General features: G+C 40.2%; 5 non-coding genes across 5 annotated transcripts; 4 read left to right on the top strand and 1 right to left on the bottom strand.

The window, feature by feature from the left end:
• Positions 1 to 717: 717 nt before the first annotated feature.
• On the top strand, positions 718 to 790 carry trnav-uac (transfer RNA valine (anticodon UAC)). Its single transcript has one exon. It is a non-coding gene; the product is annotated as a tRNA-Val (tRNA).
• A 9,631-nt stretch (positions 791 to 10,421) lies between these two features.
• Positions 10,422 to 10,494, top strand: trnav-uac (transfer RNA valine (anticodon UAC)). The gene has a single exon. It is a non-coding gene; the product is annotated as a tRNA-Val (tRNA).
• Positions 10,495 to 10,559: 65 nt separating this feature from the next.
• trnad-guc (transfer RNA aspartic acid (anticodon GUC)) lies at positions 10,560 to 10,631 on the bottom strand. Its single transcript has one exon. It is a non-coding gene; the product is annotated as a tRNA-Asp (tRNA).
• Positions 10,632 to 11,069: 438 nt separating this feature from the next.
• Positions 11,070 to 11,142, top strand: trnav-cac (transfer RNA valine (anticodon CAC)). Its single transcript has one exon. It is a non-coding gene; the product is annotated as a tRNA-Val (tRNA).
• A 1,221-nt stretch (positions 11,143 to 12,363) lies between these two features.
• trnav-aac (transfer RNA valine (anticodon AAC)) lies at positions 12,364 to 12,436 on the top strand. The gene has a single exon. It is a non-coding gene; the product is annotated as a tRNA-Val (tRNA).
• The last annotated feature ends 10,528 nt before the right edge of the window (positions 12,437 to 22,964 follow it).

The following is a 22,964-nucleotide window of genomic DNA, read 5'->3' as shown; positions in this document are numbered from 1 at the left end:
GAATGAAGAACTTCACACCAGGACAGGAGACAGCATTCAAGGATTAGTGATCAAAGGATGTCTCCTGTGTTTATGACTGTTGTATTTGTGATGCCACAACGCTGCTATTTCTCCGCCTCCTTTTGTGACCATTTGTTAGCGAACTCCATGAAAAGACAAGAAATGTGAATGTGTGTCAGAGTGGGGCAGAGGATGGTGACCAGCACACATCTCTCGCTCATCTCTCCTTGTACAAGTAAAGGCCTTGTTTTTCTCATTTTAATGTCTGTCTCCTCATTTGTGCAGTTTAAAAATGTCATAGATGGTGTTTAAACCTGACAGTCACTAAAATCGGGAATACCAGCCAGCTATGCTCTTTGCCAACCCTGTCAGCACGTGAAACTCCAGTGTCTGTTTCCACGGTGTAGTGGTTATCACATTCGCCTTACACGTGAAAGGTCCCTGGATCGAAACCAGGTGCAAACAGGGCAATTTTCTTTGTATTTGCAATGAAAACTGAGTATCCAAAAAGCAAAGAGGACAGGCACCAACTCCCCGTTGGGGAATCGAACCACAGTCTTCGCGTGACAGGCAGAGATACTATCCACTATACTAAGGAGGAAAGGACTCTGTGTTTGCTATCTGTACAGGCGTAGAGGGAAAACTGTCACTAACATCGGGAATGCCAGCCAGCTATGCTCTTTGCCAATCCTGTCAGCACGTGTAACTCCAGTGTCTGTTTCCATGGTGTAGTGGTTATCACATTCGCCTTACACGCGAAAGGTCCCTGGCTCGAAACCGGGTGGAAACAAGGCAATTTTCTTTGTATTTGCAATGAAAACTGAGTATCCAAAAAGCAAATAGCACAGGCACCACCTACCCATTGGGGAATCGAACCCCGAACAGGGACATGAAATTGATTAAAGTTAATTGATTCATGTCCGTAGGAAGAACCTGGACGGGGAGTAGCTGGCGCCAAGTGTCTGATCTTGCTTACCTGGCCAACTCTCCGTTAAAAAGGGTTAAGGCCCCCCTTTTATCTCAAACCGTAGTAACACGGGATTTACAGAGATGACGGGGACGCTTCAAGCTGGCGTCGAAAAGGATTCGTTTAGGTTCTCACCGCCCCAGTTTTAGAGTGTCAGCCCCGGCTTCCATTAGACTACACCCTTAACGAGTAACCTTTGATGATTTAAGGATATAAAATCTAATCACACTCTTTTTACAGCGGCTCCTTTCCTTATGATCGGTTGCACTTAGAATGACCTAAATATGTTTTACTGTCCTTGTTAGAACCGTAAGGGCTTGTTTTATTTGTTTATGTAAGCCGAAATAACCTTTCAGGAATTTTTGGGAACGCAGCCGACATGTAGATGGAACTATTATCTATTCAATAAGGTATCTCTAAGTATGACTCAAATAGTGAGAGAAAAGTGTTAAAGCAGGAAAGTGAAGGTCGGGTTTAAAAAATCAATGATTAATGTGACCACACACATGAAAACCCTAAACCACTTCTTGTCTTTCTTGATTTATTACTTGATCAGTGTTCAAACCAATAGCAAAGCAAAATTTGTGCAATAATGGACATATGTTGATTAATGACAAAAAATAATGATTCACATCATAAATTCAAACAGAACAGAATCACATGTACTCACAATTTGTTGCTCCTTACTCCAGATCATCAATTGAAGAAACAAGAAAAAAAATAAAAATAAAAGAAAAATCAAAAACCAAAAAGAAGGGCAAAAGCTTTGAAAAAGAATTATTCCTTTGCTGGGTAGTCACGACAGGTAGCTATTCTGTGATGAACCACCTGGGCCTAATTATCTTTGAGCTAAACTAGTAGCTCAAAGAAAATAATTGAGGAAGTTTACCATTTACTACCCCGGCTGTTTAATTTAATAAAACTGATCAAAACAAGGGGAACTATTATCTTCTAACAGCCAATCAAGACAATGTGTCTACCACAAATTACTCTTATTTTGATTGTTAGAATTACTTCCTCATTTAGCATATAGGGGTAAATGGGGCGCAGAGACGAAAATGCCCTTCTCGACAGAGAGAGAGCCTCGCTCTTTTTTGCACGCCCAGTTTCGTTTCGTCCCCGCCAATTTATACCCTCGGGATGCTGAACATAGCATGACTAAGCACAGATGAGTGTGTTCCAGTCAGTCTGTACCAAAGTTTGAACTGCTGAGTTCTAAATGTCTGGTGCTTACTTCCTCTTTTCAGTTCCTCTTAAAAATGCGACCTTAACAGCTTTGCAAAACACATTTGTTGACAAGGTCCAATTTTCTATGCTGACAAAACATTCATGACTTTAAAATAAACTGTACTTCCCATTTGTGAATAAAATCCCTTCAAAGCTTTTTACTCATAATGCCCCACACCAATACTGATTAATATAAAAATTCAAACCAAACTCCAAACAAAATACATGGTATGTTAAAACCAGGTCTCTTGCAATCTCATGGTGGCATGTCAAAACCACATTTCTTGCCACCTCATAGTGACAGGCCAAAATCTTTACTCCCGTACTCCATATAAGTATGTGTGCTATGGCAGATGAGTGTGTTGTGTGTATGCAACTGTGTTACCGTAAATGGATGTATGTGTATGTGTTGTGTTTTATGCTGGCTGCTGGTTCACAAGTATATTTACCAATTATGGGGCATGTTTAAACGCTAATGAAGTTGACAATTACACCAAAGACATTTCAGACTAGTGTTGTGTGACATACCAGATTTGTGTGACATAGCGATTATCTCAAACAATCGTTGCATTCATTTGTTAATACATGGCACAGGTTCACATTATACATGTTAGTGACATCATCCATATTTTAACTTTTGGTGACATCCGCTCAGCCCTCAGCCTGTGTTACCTGTCACCCCTCAGAGAGCGTGACCCTCCTCCACTTTCTGTGAACAAGAATTTAAGTCTCTCCTTCCTGTGAAAGATTTATGATCTAAGTGAAAAATTCCTATATGTAAAGAGGCAGAACAATTCTTGATTACAGACTTTGGTTAGAAGAGTGACACGACGAGAGGAGGTAGGACTCAGACGCAGAATTAAAGTTGGCCAACAAGGCTGCAGCTTTAATATCACGAAACTCAAAACACCTCTTAACGAGGGAAAAAGGCTGAACAAAAAGAGCTCCAAACTGGAGATACAAAAAGGGCACTCAAAAACAGGGACAACAAAAGGCGCTCCGCTAGGGAGGAAAAAAAGGGGCAAACTAAGGGCGCAAGACACGGCATCAAACAAGGACTGTGGTACGAGGACTGTGAGGACGCTTCCATGCACTGAGATGTGACACTACGGCATTGAGGGGAAAATGCAGGTGGCTTTTATTGTCTGGGTTGATTGGTAGCAGGTGGTGATGATCATGGGCGGGGACCGGTAATCAGTAGGGGTGGGAATCTCTGACATGAGGCCGATTCGATATGTATCTCGATACACAGGTTGCGATTCGATTGAAAAACGATTATCTTTCAGAACAGAACGGTTCGATGCGGTTCGATTAAGTTTGGGAATGATACGATTTTCGATTCGATACGATTCATTTCAATATTCAAAACTTATAGTGACATTTGTTGCTTGTAAACATTAATCTTAAAACACCACAAATTTTTACAGTATCTACAAATGTGTTTAAAAAAACAACAACAACAAAAATGTCTTCTATATTTTTATATATTGAATCAATTATTTAAATGGACCGCAACAAAGGGCTGGGCGATATGACTGAAAAATGTATCAGGTTAAATATTTATTAGTCGTTATTGAGAGTTATAATTGTTTTTTATTTTTTAGTTTTTTTAAAATTCAAAATAAGGATCAGGAAAAAAAGGCTGATAATTCAATTTGAAATATAAATATTTAACCTTTAAAAAGACACCAACACAATTGAACAGAATATGTGCACATTGTGAAGTATTTCAGAAACATAAATTTAAGACATGAAATAAACCTACCGTCCAGCCAAAAGAAATATGAAGCCACCTTATGGAACAATAAATCTATCAAACACATTTTAACCACTTAATATATCCAAAAATATTTCCAAAAGTGCCCTTCCCTTTTTATCAACAATTTTTGTTTTTAACAATATTTGTTTTTCTTTTGCCATCATATTCATTTTTGGTTAATGTATGACATCTTTTTGTTTTTTTTAATCTGAGACAAGATGATGACCACGGAATCACTACTGTTTATGTTTTGTTTTTTTGGGCTGTCGTTCATTTTGCGTTTGATGACGTAATCACGGGCACGTCTCAGTTCTCCTATCTGCTGCTCATGCTAGTTGTATACATTGACAGGGAGCCACAAACTGAGAAATGAGATACTTGCAGTGTGCTTTTAGCTTAGCTGGTGTGTTGGCTGTGGGACATACCTGTGTCGTTTGAATCCATGCATTGGATCGTCACGGGAGTTATTCTTTTTGGCTCGCGCGCAGTACCAACGCCGGCCCGGGACATACAAGTGCACCGAGAGGACTCGATAGCAATGGGTTAGCTTCTGCTAACTGTTGCATGTTGTCACTCGTTGTGCGCACGCGCGCCGTGTCGCGAGCACGGCGTTGACGGTAGGCTCCTCCCCAAGGTGCGTAACGTCTTTGCATTATGTTTACAACATCCGGGGAATGAAGAGTCTCTGAACGCTACTTTGCTAGCGCTCTGTAAACAGGGAAGTAGCTTGAATAGTGATGCTACTGAAATGTAAACAAAACAAGTAGCGCACGGCGCAGAACTCTTGCTATTGTTATGAAAACCATAAAGCCTCACTCGCAACCGATTCACAGCCACGCGATATCCGGTCCACAGCTTTACAAGCGATGTATCTAAGGATTCCCGGCGGATTTTGTATCGGTTGACAAGTCTGCTACCGATACGGCCGTTTAGCTCCCCTTGACGACCGATGGTTCGGTCGAATCGGTTTTTTGTCCCACCCCTAGTAATCAGTGAACTGCAGGAAGGGCAAGTGACCTGGGGTGAGAGTAGAGTTAACACTTTCAAAATAAAACGGGAACATGACTATAAAAATAAAAGCGTGAACCGCCACGCTGGTGGCGGCGTGACAAAGAGTATGTTTAAATTATGGTAATGAACCCTCTAATGAGTGTAGAAAGTTAAAGCAAATGATATAGACTATTTGATAAATAATGCAAATCTGGTCTACTAAATACTAGTTTAAAGAAATTTGAAACTTTGAATTAAGTAAGCAATGATGGTTTTCAGCAATGACGATATTGTAAAGTTTGTAGAGGCACCATTTGTCAAATTGCCAAATGGGGAAGGCCTTGATATCACACTGATAATAGAAGCTTCTATATGGAAATGCCATTATTTCATGACTTTCTAACAGAGTAAGAATTTAAACCTTATTGACTGAATTTGAAAATACTTACTAGGAGTTAAATGTTCTAAAGGTTCATTACTGTGGTGTTTGCATTTACTAATAGATTTGGTGTGACTCATGCAGATCCAGATTAGAGAACAACATAAAATTGCAAGAAAGAGCCTTTACAATGTTGTTTTGAATATAGTCCTAAAGTTTGTATAAAAGATTGGTTACACGGAGGAATGTTTTCCTAATTGAATTCTGTTTTCGCTCCTGCTGTGATTGAGTGTGAAATCTAACAAATTCTCCCTCACCAGAACCTGATACGTAAAATAGGCATTGAAGGGAAAAGATTATTAAAATGGTTTAGAAGGCAAACATATTAGTGGTGAGTTATTTAAAATAAATGAATAGCTGAGATTGGTATTTGATTAAGATGAAAAATGGCATTTAGAATTGAATTTGAATGTTCTTAAAAGAGCACAATTATTAATAGCTGCTTTTCCACCAACAAGCCCAGGATCTTTGAGTTCTGGGTAAAGTGAGTTTTTGGTTGTAAAAGATCAGCAGGGAATTTAGAATTGTGTTTTTACAGTGTCTTAGAGTTCTCTGTAATTAATTTAAATGAGTTTGATTGAGACGAGCTGATGTAAAAACACTGACCCCTCAAAGTAACCAGCCTAGGTTAGCGAGACCCTGCTGCCGAGATAGTACTTGGATGCCCCCTGGGGAATTTTAATGACCCTGGTAATTGTTGTTGGTGGAAAAACGCCCATTTATTTCAACAAGGTGAACATGAAAAACAAAGATGAAACGAAACCAGTAAGCAGAATTATATTAAATGGGATTAGGCCTAGTCTTGGTGTCTACATTAGATGGGAACATGGTAGTAAAAAGATAAGCCGAGTAGAAAAAGGGATATCGCTATGTGAAAGGTGTAGGATCTTTGCATTTTTACGACGCAGTATATATCCTAAATAAATTCTTAAATGGTAGCTGATGCCTTATTACAAAAAGCGAGGGAACTGATTGTAAAGAAGGGAGATAGAATGGCAGATGACAAACTATGTCACTCTGAGCATAAATGTGAGAACGAAAACAATGCCACACCTATGAGTGTCACAGTTGACTGACTACCTGTAAACTGATGATGAGTTTGATGCAGTGACACTGCATATAACAATTATGGCAGAACAAGTAGAGATGACAGAACTTTTGTTTATTTTTAAAACTAAATAGGAATAACTGTTTAACCTGCTTCCTTATGAATTCATCATTCATTCATTCATTCTGATGTTGGGTTTCTTGACAACATGTGAGTAAGTGGAAATCAGAGCAAAGAGATCAGATATCATCTATGCTAAAGATGATTTATTGAAGTAAAATGCTGAATTGGAGATAAATTAGACGAGTGATTAAGGACTTGCAATGGGCAGGAATGCTGATTGAAAATACTAAACTTACTAACTGTAAAAATATTATTAGATAATTTGGATTCTTGATGAAAATTTAAGCAATGAATAAGTACTATAACAGTACACCCAAATTGTATATTCTGGTCTAAATTTGCACTGGAAATATACATACATATATATATATGACACATATATATATATATATATATATATATATACATATATATATATATATATATATATATATTTATATATATATAAATATACATACATATATATATATGACACACACACACACATATATATATATATATATATATATATATATATATATATATATATATATATATATATATATATATATTGTTACTACAAGGATATTGTGAATGTCCCACAATACACTCTCAAGCAATTAGAAATTGTTTGGGTACATTGGGAAGTCAGATTTTGACTTGCATGGACAAAATTATTTTATGGCATGATAGAAAAATGAGCTGTGAAATGAAAACCAGCAACGGCTAAAAAGAAAGAAGAAATTGGAGAATGATGTAAATAAAGATATATTACACTTTTGTGCAACAAGGGTGTAATATTTAGATTGTTTTGATTGTAAAGTGGTTATGATGGAAACCCAACGATAAATGAAGTAATTTTGTCGCCCCTAAGATTTGAAACAAATTACAAAATGACATTTTAAATTCCTGAATGAAATTGTGACCTGTTATGAACTTTTGATGTTTGTGATTATGCTGTTTTAAAACGAAAACACCCACAGGTTGATTTTTTTTTTTTTTCAAATTAAAACCTTTTGTAAATATTATGAAACTATTTAAAATTGCATGTAAATTGCATAAGATTATATGAAGTGAACATTTAAGTGGGTTGGATAATGATTTTGAGTTGTGAGCCATAAAGATGTCTCAAAAGGGGGGAGTTTGTAACAATACTGCAATACCGCATACAAATTTTATGTTTTTAATTTTTCATGCTTTTACGTTTTTGGAATTTTGTTTTAGAATTTTGTTATACATGGAATTGATGTTTCTAATATTCTACAATTTTGTTAGTGGTTATGGATTTTATGGAATTGAACAAGAAGTAAGACAATGTCAATATTAACAAGTACTGATTAATGGTCTTAAAAAATTTAACAATGAGTTGAAATTGTTCCAGAAAAATAACTGGATGTTGTTATTATGGTAGAAGCATTGTGTGAATAGATCATGTCTCTAATATGACATACTAGTTATTTGGAGTAATGAATGAAAGTCACTTTATGTTCTGTCCCTCATACGACAGTAAATTGAGGCATATTGCTCAGTCAATTTTTATGTAGAAATGTTATGTTCTATTTTTGCCAGTAGATGTCGCCCTTGTCATTGTGTGTTCATGTGTTTGATTTTGTTAAGTGAACCGGAGCCGCCGAGTGGCGAAGCAATGAAAATACCAGCTATGTTTTTGAGGACCTGCACACGCAGTCACAGCACGGGAGGGAACGCAAGATTTTCCTCTAGTCTCATCATTGTTTTTTATTTCGGAGCCTTGGCAGAGCATAATCTGTAAGTCATAACGCTTTGACGTATTTGTGTTTGTGATTATTTTAGGTTTCTTGGTGGTGAACTTTCTTTGAAAAGGCGGTGACTCGATGTTATTAGCCGTTAGCTGCTAACTTGTGCTAAAGTTATTGTTGGCCTACTCGTGGTAGTTAAATAGTATTTCTCACACTGTACACTTATTTGTAGACAGAAGCACTTATGTCTTGTTTCAATCTGTATGTTGCAGTTTCACAAAATAGAAAAGAAGGAAGTAAAGAGCCACGACTACAGCAACCACGTGTCTTTATTTGGAACTCTTTCACATGTTTAGCTCGCTGCCTAAGTTGCGCTAACTGAGGGCAGAAGACTTTATATGTCACATTGTTAAGGGAAAAACAGAAAAGAGAGAAAAATACATGATCAAAGCATGGAGATAAGATAATTTATGATTAAGTCATTTGGGAAATTGTAAAAGGACTAAGACAGTTAAGCTCGTTTGAAATTTCATGTGGTAGCCCATTTAAATTTGCCTATTGTAATAACCTGTTAAGCTGTACAGATGAACGAAATTGATTTAAGTGACTATATGAGGAGATTGTTTAAATGATAATTAAGGTCAGAGGAGAAACAAGCAGCTTGACTCGCTGTGAAAAGTCTGACCAAGTAAGTCATTGAAGAGGGTGGGAGCACATTGTTTGCTACCCTCAAAGTTCCCCCAACCGCTGTGAAGTCCAGGGCCTGTCTACTGTGCAGGACGTGTCAGAAGGGACAACTCAAGGAGACGAGTCCCTTTCCTGAAACAAATGGAGAGTAAGATGCGATCAGACTCAGTTGGGGCTGTCTTTTTGATTTTGATGTTTGTTTTTGGGGCCATCTTGAAGAGGAAGAGAGACAGCTGGTTGAATTATTAATGCTGAGAATTACATACAGAAACATTGGATAATATACATGTAACCCATGAAGTGCTGCACCGTGCCACCCTGTGGCAGCCTCCAGTTACTACCCTACATACACACATTAGAGCAACAACACATTGATTGCACTTTAAAGACGACACGTTGAATTATATTGTGCTTATGATAATTTTACTAATAAGGGGTTTTATGATGGAAAGAGAAATGTTACGTCATGCTCTATGTGGTATTGATAGTGTTGACAAAGGACTTATTTGTGTAATGGAAAAAATTGTGTTATGCACTGTGATGGTGATGTTTTGCTTTTTTAACAAATACATGGTATGAGACTTTGAGTAAATATGTAATAACAGGAGGGAAATGTTAGGATTATTATGTAGATATTATTCCATATTTTCTCTTTTATTGCATAGAGTTAATTTTAAAGCATGTACTCAGTATTTCACTATCAGTTTGGGTTGCTGTATGTGTATTCAACCTAAGGACGTCTGGAATGCAGGAATGAAGAACTTCACACCAGGACAATAGACAGCCTTCAAGGATTAGTGGTCGTAAAAAAGTTTTATGGTTAGAGGATGTCTCCTGTGTTTATGACTGTTGTATTTGTGATGCCACAACACTGCTATGTCTCCACCTCCTTTTGTGACCATTTGTTAGCGAACTCCATGAAAAGACAAGAAATGTGAATGTGTGTCAGAGTGGGCCAGAGGATTGTGACCAGCACACATCTCTCGCTCATCTCTCCTTGTACAAGTAAAGGCCTTGTTTTTCTCATTTTAATGTCTGTCTCCTCATTTGTGCAGTTTAAAAATGTCATAGATGGTGTTTAAACCTGACAGTCACTAAAATCGGGACCAGCCAGCTATGCTCTTTGCCAACCCTGTCAGCACGTGAAACTCCAGTGTCTGTTTCCACGGTGTAGTGGTTATCACATTCGCCTTACACGTGAAAGGTCCCTGGGTCGAAACCAGGTGCAAACAGGGCAATTTTCTTTCTATTTGCAATGAAAACTGAGTATCCAAAAAGCAAAGAGGACAGGCACCAACTCCCCGTTGGTGAATCGAACCACAGTCTTCGCGTGACAGGCAGAGATACTATCCACTATACTAAGGAGGAAAGGACTCTGTGTTTGCTATCTGTACAGGCGTAGAGGGAAAACTGTCACTAACATCGGGAATGCCAGCCAGCTATGCTCTTTGCCAATCCTGTCAGCACGTGAAACTCCAGTGTCTGTTTCCATGGTGTAGTGGTTATCACATTCGCCTTACACGCGAAAGGTCCCTGGCTCGAAACCGGGTGGAGACAGCTCAATTTTCTTTGTATTTGCAATGAAAACTGAGTATCCAAAAAGCAAATACCACAGGCACCACCTCCCCGTTGGGGAATCGAACCCCAGTCTTCCGCGTGACAGGCGGAAATACTATCCACTATACTAACGAGGAAAGGACTCTATGTTTGCTACATGGACAGGCGTAGAGGGAAAACTGTCACTAAAAAATGCCAGACAGCTATGCTGTTTGCCAATCCTGCCAACAGAGTAAACACCAACGTCTGTTTCCATGGTGTAGTGGTTGTCACATTCGCCTAACACTCGAAAGGTCCCTGGCTTGAAACCGGGTGGAAACAGGGCAATTTTCTTTGTATTTGGAATTAAAACTGAGTATCCAAAAACTGAATTGTACATGCAGCCACCTCCCCGTCAGGGAATCAAACCCCGGGCTGCCGCGTGACAGGCGGAGATACTATCCACAATACTAACGAGGAAAGGACTCTGCGTTTGTTACCTGGACAGGCGGCGAGGGAAAACTGTCACTAAAATCGGGAATGCCAGCCAGCTATGCTCTTTGCCAACCCTGTCAGCAGGTGAAACTCCAGTGTCTGTTTCCATGGTGTAGTGGTTATCACATTCGCCTCACAAGCGAAAGGTCCCTGGCTCGAAACTGGGTGGAGACAGTGCAATTCTCTTTGTATTTGCAATGAAAACTGAGTATCCAAAAAGCAAATCACACAGGTACCACCTCGCCGTTGGGGAATCGAACCCCAGTCTTCCGCGTGACAGGCGGAGATACTACCCACTATACTAACGAGGTAAGGACTCTGTGTTTGCTCCCTGGACAGGCGTAGAGGCAAAACTGTCACTAAAATCGTGAATGCCAGACAGCTATGCTGTTTGCCAATCCTGCCAAGAGGGTAAACTCCAGCGTCTGTTTCCACGGTGTAGTGGTTGTCACGTTTGCCTAATACGCGAAAGATCTACAGCTCGAAACCGGGTGGAAACAGGGCAATTTTCTTTGTATTTGCAATGAAAACTGAGTATCCAAAAAGCAAATAGCACAGGCACCACCTACCCATTGGGGAATCGAACTGCAGTCTTCCGCGTGACAGGCAGACATACTATGCACTATACTAACGAGGAAAGGACTCTGTGTTTGCTACCTGAAAAGGCGTAGAGGGAGAACCGTCACTAAAATCAATGCCGGACAGCTATGCTCTTTGCCAACCCTGTCAGCACATGAAACTCCAGTGTCTATTTCCATGGTGTAGTCGTTATCACATTTGACTCACACGCAAAAGGTCCCTGGCTTGAAACCGGGTGGAGACAGCGCAATTTTCTTTGTATTTGCAATGAAAGCTGAGTATCCAAAAAGCAAATTGCACAGGTTCCACCTCCCCGTTGGGGAATCGAACCGCAGTCTTCCGCGTGACAGGCAGACATACTATGCACTATACTAACGAGGAAAGAACCCTGTGTTTGCTACCTGGACAGGCGTAGAGGGAAAACTGTCACTAAAATCAATGCCCGACAGCTATGCTCTTTGCCAACCCTGTCCGCACGTGAAACTTCAATGTCTGTTTCCATGGTGTAGTGGTTATCTCATTCGCCTAACGAGCAAAAGGTCCCTGGCTCGAAACCGGGTGAAGACAGCGCAATTTTCTTTGTATTTGCAATGAAAACTGAGTATCCAAAAAGCAAATAGCACAGGTACCACCTCGCCGTTGGGGAATCGAACCCCAGTCTTCGCGCGACAGGCAGAGATACTATCCACTATACTAATGAGGAAAGAACCCTGTGTTTGCTACCTGGACAGGCGTAGAGGGAAAACTGTCACTAAAATCAAGGCCAGACAGCTATGCTGTTTGCCAATCCTGCCAACAGGCTGAAAACAAAAGTCTGTTTCCATGGTCTAGTGGTTATCACGTTCGCCTAACACGCGAAAGGTCCTTGGCTCGAAACCGGGTGGAAACAGGGCAATTTTCTTTGTATTTGCAATGAAAACTGAGTATCCAAAAACTCAATTGCACATGCAGCCACCTGCCCGTTGGGGAATCGAACCCCAGTCTTCCGCGTGACAGGCGGAGATACTATCCACTATACTAATGAGGAAAGAACCCTGTGTTTGCTACCTGGACAGGCGTAGAGGGAAAACTGTCACTAAAATCAATGCCCGACAGCTATGCTCTTTGCCAACCCTGTCCGCACGTGAAACTTCAATGTCTGTTTCCATGGTGTAGTGGTTATCTCATTCGCCTAACGAGCAAAAGGTCCCTGGCTCGAAACCGGGTGAAGACAGCGCAATTTTCTTTGTATTTGCAATGAAAACTGAGTATCCAAAAAGCAAATAGCACAGGTACCACCTCGCCGTTGGGGAATCGAACCCCAGTCTTCGCGCGACAGGCAGAGATACTATCCACTATACTAACGATGAAAGGCTCTGTGTTTGCTACCTGGACAGGTGTAGAGGGAAAACTGTCACTAAAATTGGGAATGCCAGACAGCTATGTGTTTGCCAATCCTGCCAACAGGGTAAATGCCAGTGAAAAAGCAAATTGCAAATTGCACAGGTACCACCTCCCCGTTGGGGAATCAAACCCCAGTCTTCGGCATGACAGGCGGAGAAACGATGCACTATACTAACGAGGAAAGGACTCTGTGGTTTCTCCCTGGACAAGCGTAGAGGGAAAACTGTCACTAAAATCGGGACTGCCAGACAGCTATGCTCTTTGCCAACCCTGTCAGCACATGAAACTCCAGTGTCTGTTTCCATGGTGTAGTGGTTATCTCATTCGCCTAACATGCAAAAGGTCCCTGGCTCGAAACTGGGTAAAGACAGTGTAATTAGGGCCCGAGCAGCGGCGGCGGCGGTGCCGCTGCGAGGCCCTATTGTTTTTGTAGGAATTCTTCTTATTAGGGCCCGAGCAGCGGCGGCGGCGGTGCCGCTGCGAGGCCCTATTGTTTTTGTAGGAATTCTTCTTATTATTATTATTCTTATTATTATTCTTCTCCGCAAACAATCGCATTTTTGAGACACTAAACGTGACCAAAAACTCACCAAACTTTACACGCACATCAGGCCTGGCGAAAAATTTGATATTTTAAAGTCGCCATACATGATAACAGAAAAATGGTTCCTTAGCGCCCCCTACATAGGTTAAACGGATCCCTGTCCCGCTACGATTGTCCGACGGCTATGAAAATTGTGTGGCACCTGTAGCACATCCCAATGAACAAAAACCTCTTTGAAGTGTGTACCCTAAAATAGACAGAAAGTGAGGTATGAGTATTTAAATGTCCAATTTTTGCCAATTTTTGCACATTTACAGGGGTCATACTTTTGCCCGCTTCTCCTACACGGTTAACCCGATTGACTTCAAACTTGGGATGTACCGTCTCAACACCTGGGACAACATCATTGTGAAAAATGAAAAGTTTTTGATATACTATATGACGGCGGCGGCGCATCAAATTTAGAGTTTAAAAATTCTTACTTCACGAAGCATTGCCGGTTGTACGTTTAATCTAGAGCTACAAAAATTGGTACACATATGTAACAGGCTATGACCTACAAAAAACTCTTTTTGAACCATATGCTAAACCTAACAGGAAGTCCACCATTTTGATTTATTTTGGAACGTGTTGCCATTTTTTTGGCCATTTCATTGGGGTCTTATTTTAACGAACTCCTCCTACAGTGTTTATCCGATCATCTTCAAACTTGGTGTGATTCATCTTAAGATGTTGAAGATGAAAAGTTATTGAAAGCTTTGTATTTCGTCGCACGCTGTTGTCATGGCATGCACTGTTTTTAAAGGAAAAAAATATATCCTTCAAGAAGCATTCCCATTTGTACGAAGCAGCTAGAGCTATGAAAATTTGTAGACATATGTAACAGCCCAAGATGTACAAAAAAGTCTCTTGGGGCCCTGCGCTAAACCCAACAGGAAGTCCCCCAGGGGCCGGGCATCACATTTTGAGCTAAAAAACTCCTCTTTAACAAAGCATACCCGGCTGTACGTTTCACATAGAGTTACCAACATTTGTAGAGGTGTATAACAGCCCTCGAGGTACAAAAAACTCTTTTTGAACCATATGCTAAACCTAACATGACGTCCGCTATTTTGATTTACTTTGGAATGTGTTGCCATTTTTTTTGGCCATTTCATAGGGGTCATATTTTAACAAACTCCTCCTACAGAGTTTATCCGATCATCTTCAAACTTGGTGTGATTCATCTTAAGATGTTGAAAATGAAAAGTTATTGAAAGTTTTTTATTTCGTCACACGCTGTTGTCGTGGCATGCACTTTTTGCAAAGGAAAAAAAATCCTTCTTAATGAAGCATTCCCAGTTGTACGAAGCAGCTAGAGCGACGAAAAATTGTAGACATATGTAACAGCCCAGGATGTACAAAAAAGTCTCTTGGTGCCATGTGCTAAACCCAACAGGAAGTCCCCCAGGGGCTGGGCATCACATTTTGAGCTAAAAAACTCCTCTTTAACGAAGCATTCCCGGTTGTACGTTTCACCTAGCGCTATGATAATTTGCAGGCATACATAAGAGCCCGTGATGTACAAAAAAAGTCTCTTGGAACCATGTGCTAAACAAAACAGGAAGTCTGCCATTTTGATTTATGATGGGATTTGTTGCCATTTTTTGTGGCCTTTTTCAGGGGTCATATTTTAACGAACCCCTCCTACAAAATTTATCCGACTGTCTTCAAACTTGGTGTGTTTCATCTTAAGATGTTTAAGATGCAAAGTAATCGAAAGTTTTTTATTTTGTAACACGCTGTTGCCATAGCAATGCATTGTTTGTCAAGTGCTGCTTTTTTTTTTTTTATACACATGAAAACTCATGAAACTTTGCAAACACATCAGACTTGTCATGAACATGAATTTTCAGAGATTTATTGTGCAATTTGCAATAAATAGCGCCCTCTAGACATTTTTATGAAGCATTTCCGATTGTATGATTATGCTAGACCTACAAAAAAGTATTATGTAGCCATTTGCCAAACCAAAGAGGAAGTCCGCTATTTTGATTTTATTTTGGGAAATATACATCATTTTTGGCCTTTTTCATTAAACTTTGCACAGAAAAGGCATGGAAAAAACTAACATTTTAAATGGTCCTTGTTCCATGTAACAGTTGTCAAGTGCTGCTTTTTTTTTTTTTTTTTATACACATGAAAACTCATGAAACTTTGCAAACACATCAGACTTGTCATGAACATGAATTTTCAGAGATTTATTGTGCAATTTGCAATAAATAGCGCCCTCTAGGCATTTTTATGAAGCATTTCCGATTGTATGATTATGCTAGACCTACAAAAAAGTATTATGTAGCCATTTGCCAAACCAAAGAGGAAGTCCGCTATTTTGATTTTATTTTGGGAACTATACATCATTTTTGGCCTTTTTCATTAAACTTTGCACAGACAAGGCATGGAAAAAACTAACATTTTAAATGGTCCTTGTTCCATGTAACAGTACCCCAACGTGCCAGTACCCTGACGTGCAAGTAACCCAACGTTGTGCTCAATAGCGCCCTCTATGCATTTTTATGGAGCATTTCCAATTGTATGATTCAAGCGATACACAACTAAAGATGACTTGACCTAGATTTGTGAAAACTGGGAGGCATACCTATTAGCTTAAGACCTACAAAAAGTATTCTGTAGCCGTATGCTAAACCTAAAAGGAAGTCCGCCATTTTGAATTTATTTTGGGAATTGCGCACCATATTTTGCGTTTTGATTAAACTTTGCACACACAAGGCTTGTCAAAAACATTTTAGATGGTCCTTGTCCTATTTTACAGTACCCCAACGTGCCAGTACCCCGACGTGCAAGTACCCCAACGTGGCCCGGGTTGCGAGGGCCCTTTATAGCTGCTCGCAGCTCTAGTTATTCTTCTTTTTCTTCTCCGCAAACAATCGCATTTTTGAGACACTAAACGTGAACGAAAACTCACCAAACTTTACACGCACATCAGGCCTGGCGAAAAATTTGATATTTTAAAGTCGCCATACATGATAACAGAAAAATGGCTCCTTAGCGCCCCCTACATAGGTTAAACGGATCCCTGTCCCACTACGATTGTCCGACGGCTATGAAAATTGTGTGGCACCTGTAGCACATCCCAATGAACAAAAACCTCTTTGAAGTGTGTACCCTAAAATAGACAGAAAGTGAGGTATGAGTATTTAAATGTCCAATTTTTGCCAATTTTTGCACATTTACAGGGGTCATACTTTTGCCCGCTTCTCCTACATGGTTAACCCGATTGACTTCAAACTTGGGATGTACCATCTCAACACCTGGGACAACATCATTGTGAAAAATGAAAAGTTTTTGATATACTATATGACGGCGGCGGCGCATCAAATTTAGAGTTTAAAAATTCTTACTTCACGAAGCATTGCCGGTTGTACGTTTAATCTAGAGCTACGAAAATTGGTACACATATGTAACAGGCTATGACCTACAAAAAACTCTTTTTGAACCATATGCTAAACCTAACAGGAAGTCCACCATTTTGATTTATTTTGGAACGTGTTGCCATTTTTTTGGCCATTTCATTGGGGTCTTATTTTAACGAACTCCTCCTACAGTGTTTATCCGATCATCTTCAAACTTGGTGTGATTCATCTTAAGATGTTGAAGATGAAAAGTTATTGAAAGCTTTGTATTTCGTCGCACACTGTTGTCATGGCATGCACTGTTTTTAAAGGAAAAAAAATATCCTTAATTTTCTTTGTATTTGCAATGAAAACTGAGTATCCAAAAAGCAAATAGCACAGGCACCACCTCCCCGTTGGGGACTCGAACCCCAGTCTTCCGCGTGACAGGCGGAGATGCTATCCACTATACTAACGAGGAAAGGACTGTGTGCTGCGCTACTGCTTGAGAATGGAGCCACCGAACAAGCGAAGGACCACCAGTTTGGGAGCCTTTCGAAGAGATATAAACAGACATCTGTTCCAGTTGGCACTTCAGTTCCTTTGCACGCCTGCTTCCTCTGTCCCTTGCGAGAGGGTTTTCTCAAAGGCAGGGGAAATCATATCGAAAAAAAGGAATCGACTGAGCCCCAACAGTCAAAATGATTTTATTCCTTAACAAAAATCAATAAAATACACCAATCCCTGTATCCAATGTGTGTCCCAGTTACACAAGCACATCAAGTAACTGAACATACAACTGACAAATATACGGACAATATTTAATGGACAAAACCTCCATTATTTTGTGCACAGATTTACTGATTTGTTGCCTGTGAACCACATAACATTTGCGTTACACCAAATGACCAGCAGATGTCAGCACTACTAAATGAGCTATTAAATGAGGCCTCAACTGCAGCCTTTTGGGGAAGCAAATGGCCCAAAAGACTCGATACATTCACGGGGCTTCATCCCGCCATCACTTCAGGCAGGATGGCAGACGAGATGGCAGGTGAGCAGGCAAGGCGGGAGCCGGTGAGGATGACCTGGACAGGTGGGACACAAGTGGTGAGGGAGCAAGCCGAGTGAGTGAGTGAGTGAGTGAGTGAGTGAACTGGACACTACTGACTGGTGTACTACTCAAGACGTTCTGGCGCCGAGATGTGGTCCGGGGCTGTAAGTAGGCTGGCACTGTAATTATCCACACCTGGCTGCTTCTTATCTGCCTAATTAGCTGCCTTGTCTCACACCCACACGCACACACACACTGACACTTTCAATTGTGGACCCAAGAACATAGGAGGGGAAGAAGGTGTACTAAACAAAGTTGTACAAGTTTATTAAATAAAATTGCTGTTGGAAACACTAAACTAAAAGTCAAATATTGTAAATACTATAACAAAGTACCAACAAAACACAACACACCTGACAATGATTCAACAAGGCTGAAAGTAAATACAAGCCAACTGACGAGACTGTTAAGATTCCCACCCTTTTTTTTGTACTTCAATAAATTGACAGTATATTTATTAAACCTCCATTTATTTTCTACTTATACAATACATACAATGAAAAACTAAGTTTGTATATTAATAAACAAAACAATTATACACTAAATACAGCACTAATGTAACAGTGCCAAACCACTTGTCTGTGGCACAGTACTAGTCAGGTAATGGCCACCTGATGAGTTGCACAGACAGAATCAAACCCGGTCACAAAGTCTGCACCCACGCACATGATGAAAATAGGGGGCAATTATATGATTAAGAATCGTGATATAATGGTGACCAAATGTGAGAATATGTACTTCATCAAACGTGACTGGAATGACAGCAAGGAATCTGGAAAGCTTTTCCTCCTCCTCCTACAGAATCAGAATTAACTCCTGTATTAGAAAGTGGTTAACATGCAATACAATTCTTTTAATCATTTATTTTCCTACCCAGCCCATATCTTTGCTGAAGTTCAGCAGCAGATACCAGTGTGACTGATCCTGATGGTCTGTAAACAGGGGCATAGCCTGGAAGCCCATGGACAGATGTATTCTCTGCTGCTTTATCATTTTGTGTTGACAATGTGCAAAGAGCATCCAACACTGCAATCCTCTTTACCATTGTTTTCTCCATACTAATACCATTCTTGTGAGCTATAACTGAGGTACAACATGCACTCAAGACAGTGAGCTTCAAGCATTTGTATGTCCAAGAAATGTACTTACCCATATCCTTAATCCTGTGGTGGTATCGCTCAAAGCGGTTGCAATCACCAATCATGGGGTGGCCCGGCACATCTATTTGCTCCCCAGTGTGATAGCCACAATGGATGTTGGCCCGGTTTGGCACCTCTGCCTTCCATATCTTAAAAAAAAAAAAATTCTTAAATGTCTAAATGCAAAGTAGCATTGGAGAAAAACAAACAAACTGGTCGAACAGAATTACCCTCTTAAATAGTATGTGATGGTCACATATCTGAACCTGGAGTTGCCTTGCCTCCTTGTCAGTAAGTCTTGCCGATCTGATTGAGGACAGGTAGCTACTCAGCAAGATGTTGGCTTTGGTGAGAAGGTGGCAGTTGTTGTGGCCAAAGTATTCAGCAGAGGCTGCTGTAAATGCCTCTGGGCAACACAAAACATCTCTTCCTATTATGGGCCACATCTGAACAAGATGGAGCACCTCACAGCCAGTCGCACATGCCAAGTGATGAAGATCTGGAAGCTGAAAGAATAATGTGTTATGTAATAGATTTAATCTCTGCATGTTGCATAAAAAGTTACAAGGGATAGATCAATTAAAATGAACATGCAAAAGCATCATCTTTGGGTGGACTGTTCCTGAGTAAATGCACTGGTAATGTACTTATCTGTATAACTTTGTTACCTGCTTGAGCCAATGTGGTCTGTCGATTGAAACAATCAGATCACTAAGAAATTGTTGGACTTGTGTCTTCAAGTTGTCCCAGATCAGACTTATCTGCAGTCTTCCAACACCAAGACCAAGGTGGAAGTGATCGAGCCTTGTCTGAAACAAAATACAAAACCAACTGTAGTATTGGCAACAAACAAATAAAACAGTAAAGGCTACATAAAATGAGGTTATTTTATCTTTTTTGGGTGAGTTTTTTTTTTTTTTTTTTTAAATTAGTGTACCTTTCCCACATTTGTCTTGACAGACTGTATGCAAAAAAGCTTGCTCTGGTGAAAGAGCCTTGAATTGAAGGCGTCCCTGTGGCAGTCGGTCACTGGCACAAATGTCATTTTGGCCATGTGCATATTGTTTTCCAAATGTTTTCCACCGTCTTCTCCATAATAAAGTGGCAGAAATTGGAGTCATCACCATGTACACTAATAGGCACCTTTGGTATGTTTTTCCTTATCCTCTGAAATGGGGAAAACGGTCACATGAGTACAGCATTTTAAAACAAAGCGTTTTTCTTGACTTACAGTAACAACGGGGAAGTCAACCCCCCAAAGAATTCTTCAAAATAATATGTTATATGCAGCCCCACTGCTCTAAATATGGTAATTTGGTTGATATTGTTAGTGGAATATGAGTTTAGCAGCACAATCCAGCAGTTTTTATCATTATATATAAATAAAAGTTGACTTGACTTGATTGTCAGAAGGCTGAAAATTATATCACAGTCGCTCTGGCAAATCAATCACAGTGTCACGTTGGGGGGGGTGTCGGAGGCAGGACCCAAATACAGGGGGCAACAAAAACAAGGCAAGGCAGGGATGCAAGTGAAAAGGGGATTTAATTGACAAAAAATGTAAACCAGGGACTATGGAAAAATACAAATTAACAAGGTCAAAAACAAACTAATGACGAAAACACGAGGACAACAAGGCATGGCATGGAAAACGTGGGATGACTGGACAACAACAGGAACAGGAACAGCAACAATGACTCAACAAGAACTGAAAGAAAGCAGGGCAACTAAATACACATGATAACGAGAAAACAACAGACACCTGGGCAAGATACAAGAGGCTTGGGGAGCTGATTGGTCAACACAGTGGGAAGGGAAGGTGGACATGGTTAGACATAACGGGAAAAGGCAAGAGACAAGGAATACATGACAACCAAAAACACCAAAAGAAAACAAAATCCCACCCCCACAAAACCAAAACATGACACACAGCTCCGCTTAAGAAAACAGGAGAGCTGTGATTGGTCGTTGCCTGAGACCTGAGCAACTGTGATGTCTTCAGCAAGTGACAAAATGGCTGCGGCCTGAGATGGATAAAAACGGCTGAATTTTGCTGCATAACTCATATTCCAAAAATGTAATGTTAATCAGAACGTCATGTTTAGACCGGTGAGGTCACATATACAGTATTATTGTCAAGAATAAGAATGCTAGAATGTCAATACCTTTAATGTGAGGTATCCAGCTTTTCTAAGCCTACCTTGAAAACACTGACACTTGGCGGTACATCCTTCTCCTTGAAACTGTCGTGTGACAGGATTTCTAGTAAGCAAGAAAAATTGCTCTCTGAAATGCCGGAGGTTTCAAAGAATAGGCTAAGGGCTGCCTCAGTGAAGGAATTGAATGGATATGGATCCACCTGTAGAGGCAAGATATGAGCAAACATATGTCAACATATGACAACCCTTAATGTGGAAATTACATCATTTCCACATTAAGGGTTGTCAGCTGTGTTTTTTTCTTATCACAGTAATTTTGTTAGTAGCCTAACCTTCAGTTGTACAGACAAGACTGCATGCAGTAGTGCTAACGATACAGAGGAAATTTCCTGACCTTCGTCTTGCATCTCTAAAGACGCATTAGAAATTTTATTTACATTGTACTTGTCACGCCGCCACCGGCGTGACGGCCCATGCTTTTATTTTGTTATCCATGTTTCCTGTCATGCTTTGAAAATCCTCACTCTCCTCTCACCCCAGGTCACTTACCCTTCCTGCCGCTCCATTATTACCGGTCCCCGCCCATGATTACAAACACCTGCCACCAATCAAGACTCTCAATAAAACCCAGCTGCATTCTACCCTCAGTGCCGAAGTGTCACAGTCAGTGCATGGAAGCGTCCCACAGTCCTCATGACCTCGTTCACGGTGCCTTGTATTTTTGCCTTGTTTTTGTGCCTTTTCTTCCCCAGTGGAGCGCCTTTAGTTACCCCTTTTGCCTTGTGCCCTTTTTCCTCCCTAGCGGAGCGCTTTCTGTTGTCCCCAGTACCTTTTGCCTGTTTTTTCCTCCCTAGTGGAGCGCTTTTTGTTCTCCACTTTTTTGATTCCCCGTTCTCCTCTCAGTTTGAGAGGAGACAGCTGTTGGCCGGTAATAAACCTGTTGCCCCTGCGTCTGAGTCCTACCTTACCTCGTCTTGTCAGTACTAGCCTTTATCTTAAAACCAAGAGCAGCAGTAGTAAAAAAATAAAATAAAAATAGTAAGAAAATATTGCAAGTGGTTCATGAAGCTTCATTTTCCCATCACTAATCTTTTCCATAACCATGCTCGTTACTCAAATGTCAGGCTGCTGTATAATGACTAAGAAATCATCTCACATCATGCCACAATTAGGTTTTGAGTCACCACTTTCTGAACGCTATATGTCATATAGCAAAGGAATGTTTTATCACAGCGCATCAATTGGATTATAGATGACAGTAATGTGGTAAACCTTATAAATTCATTATCATCATTATTATCATTATTATTATTATGTGGTTGTTCATCTGTGTGTGCCCTGGATTGGATGGCAACCAGTTTAGGGTGTACCCTGCCTGCTGCCCGATGTCAGCTGGAATAGACTCGAGCACACAGCTCAGAAAAATTATTATTATTATTATTATTATTATTAAGGTTTGTTATTAGCTTCCCATTTCATTTTCAGTATTATCAGTGCTTCCTGGCTCAGTAGCGTCCTCAATATTTATGTCCATAATGTCCTGGTCTGGCTGAGTGATGACTTGATCTTCATCCTCATTGTCTTCTTCAGAGTCCTCCTCATTGTGAACTTAAGAAGCAGAAAAGTAATAAGAGGGCAATATATATATATATATATATATATATATATATATATATATATATATAT

Source organism: Festucalex cinctus, chromosome 19 (genome assembly GCF_051991245.1).
Source record: "Festucalex cinctus isolate MCC-2025b chromosome 19, RoL_Fcin_1.0, whole genome shotgun sequence".
Lineage (NCBI taxonomy): Eukaryota > Metazoa > Chordata > Actinopteri > Syngnathiformes > Syngnathidae > Festucalex > Festucalex cinctus.
Note: the sequence above shows the minus strand (reverse complement) of the source record. Positions and strands in the feature narration are given on the sequence as shown.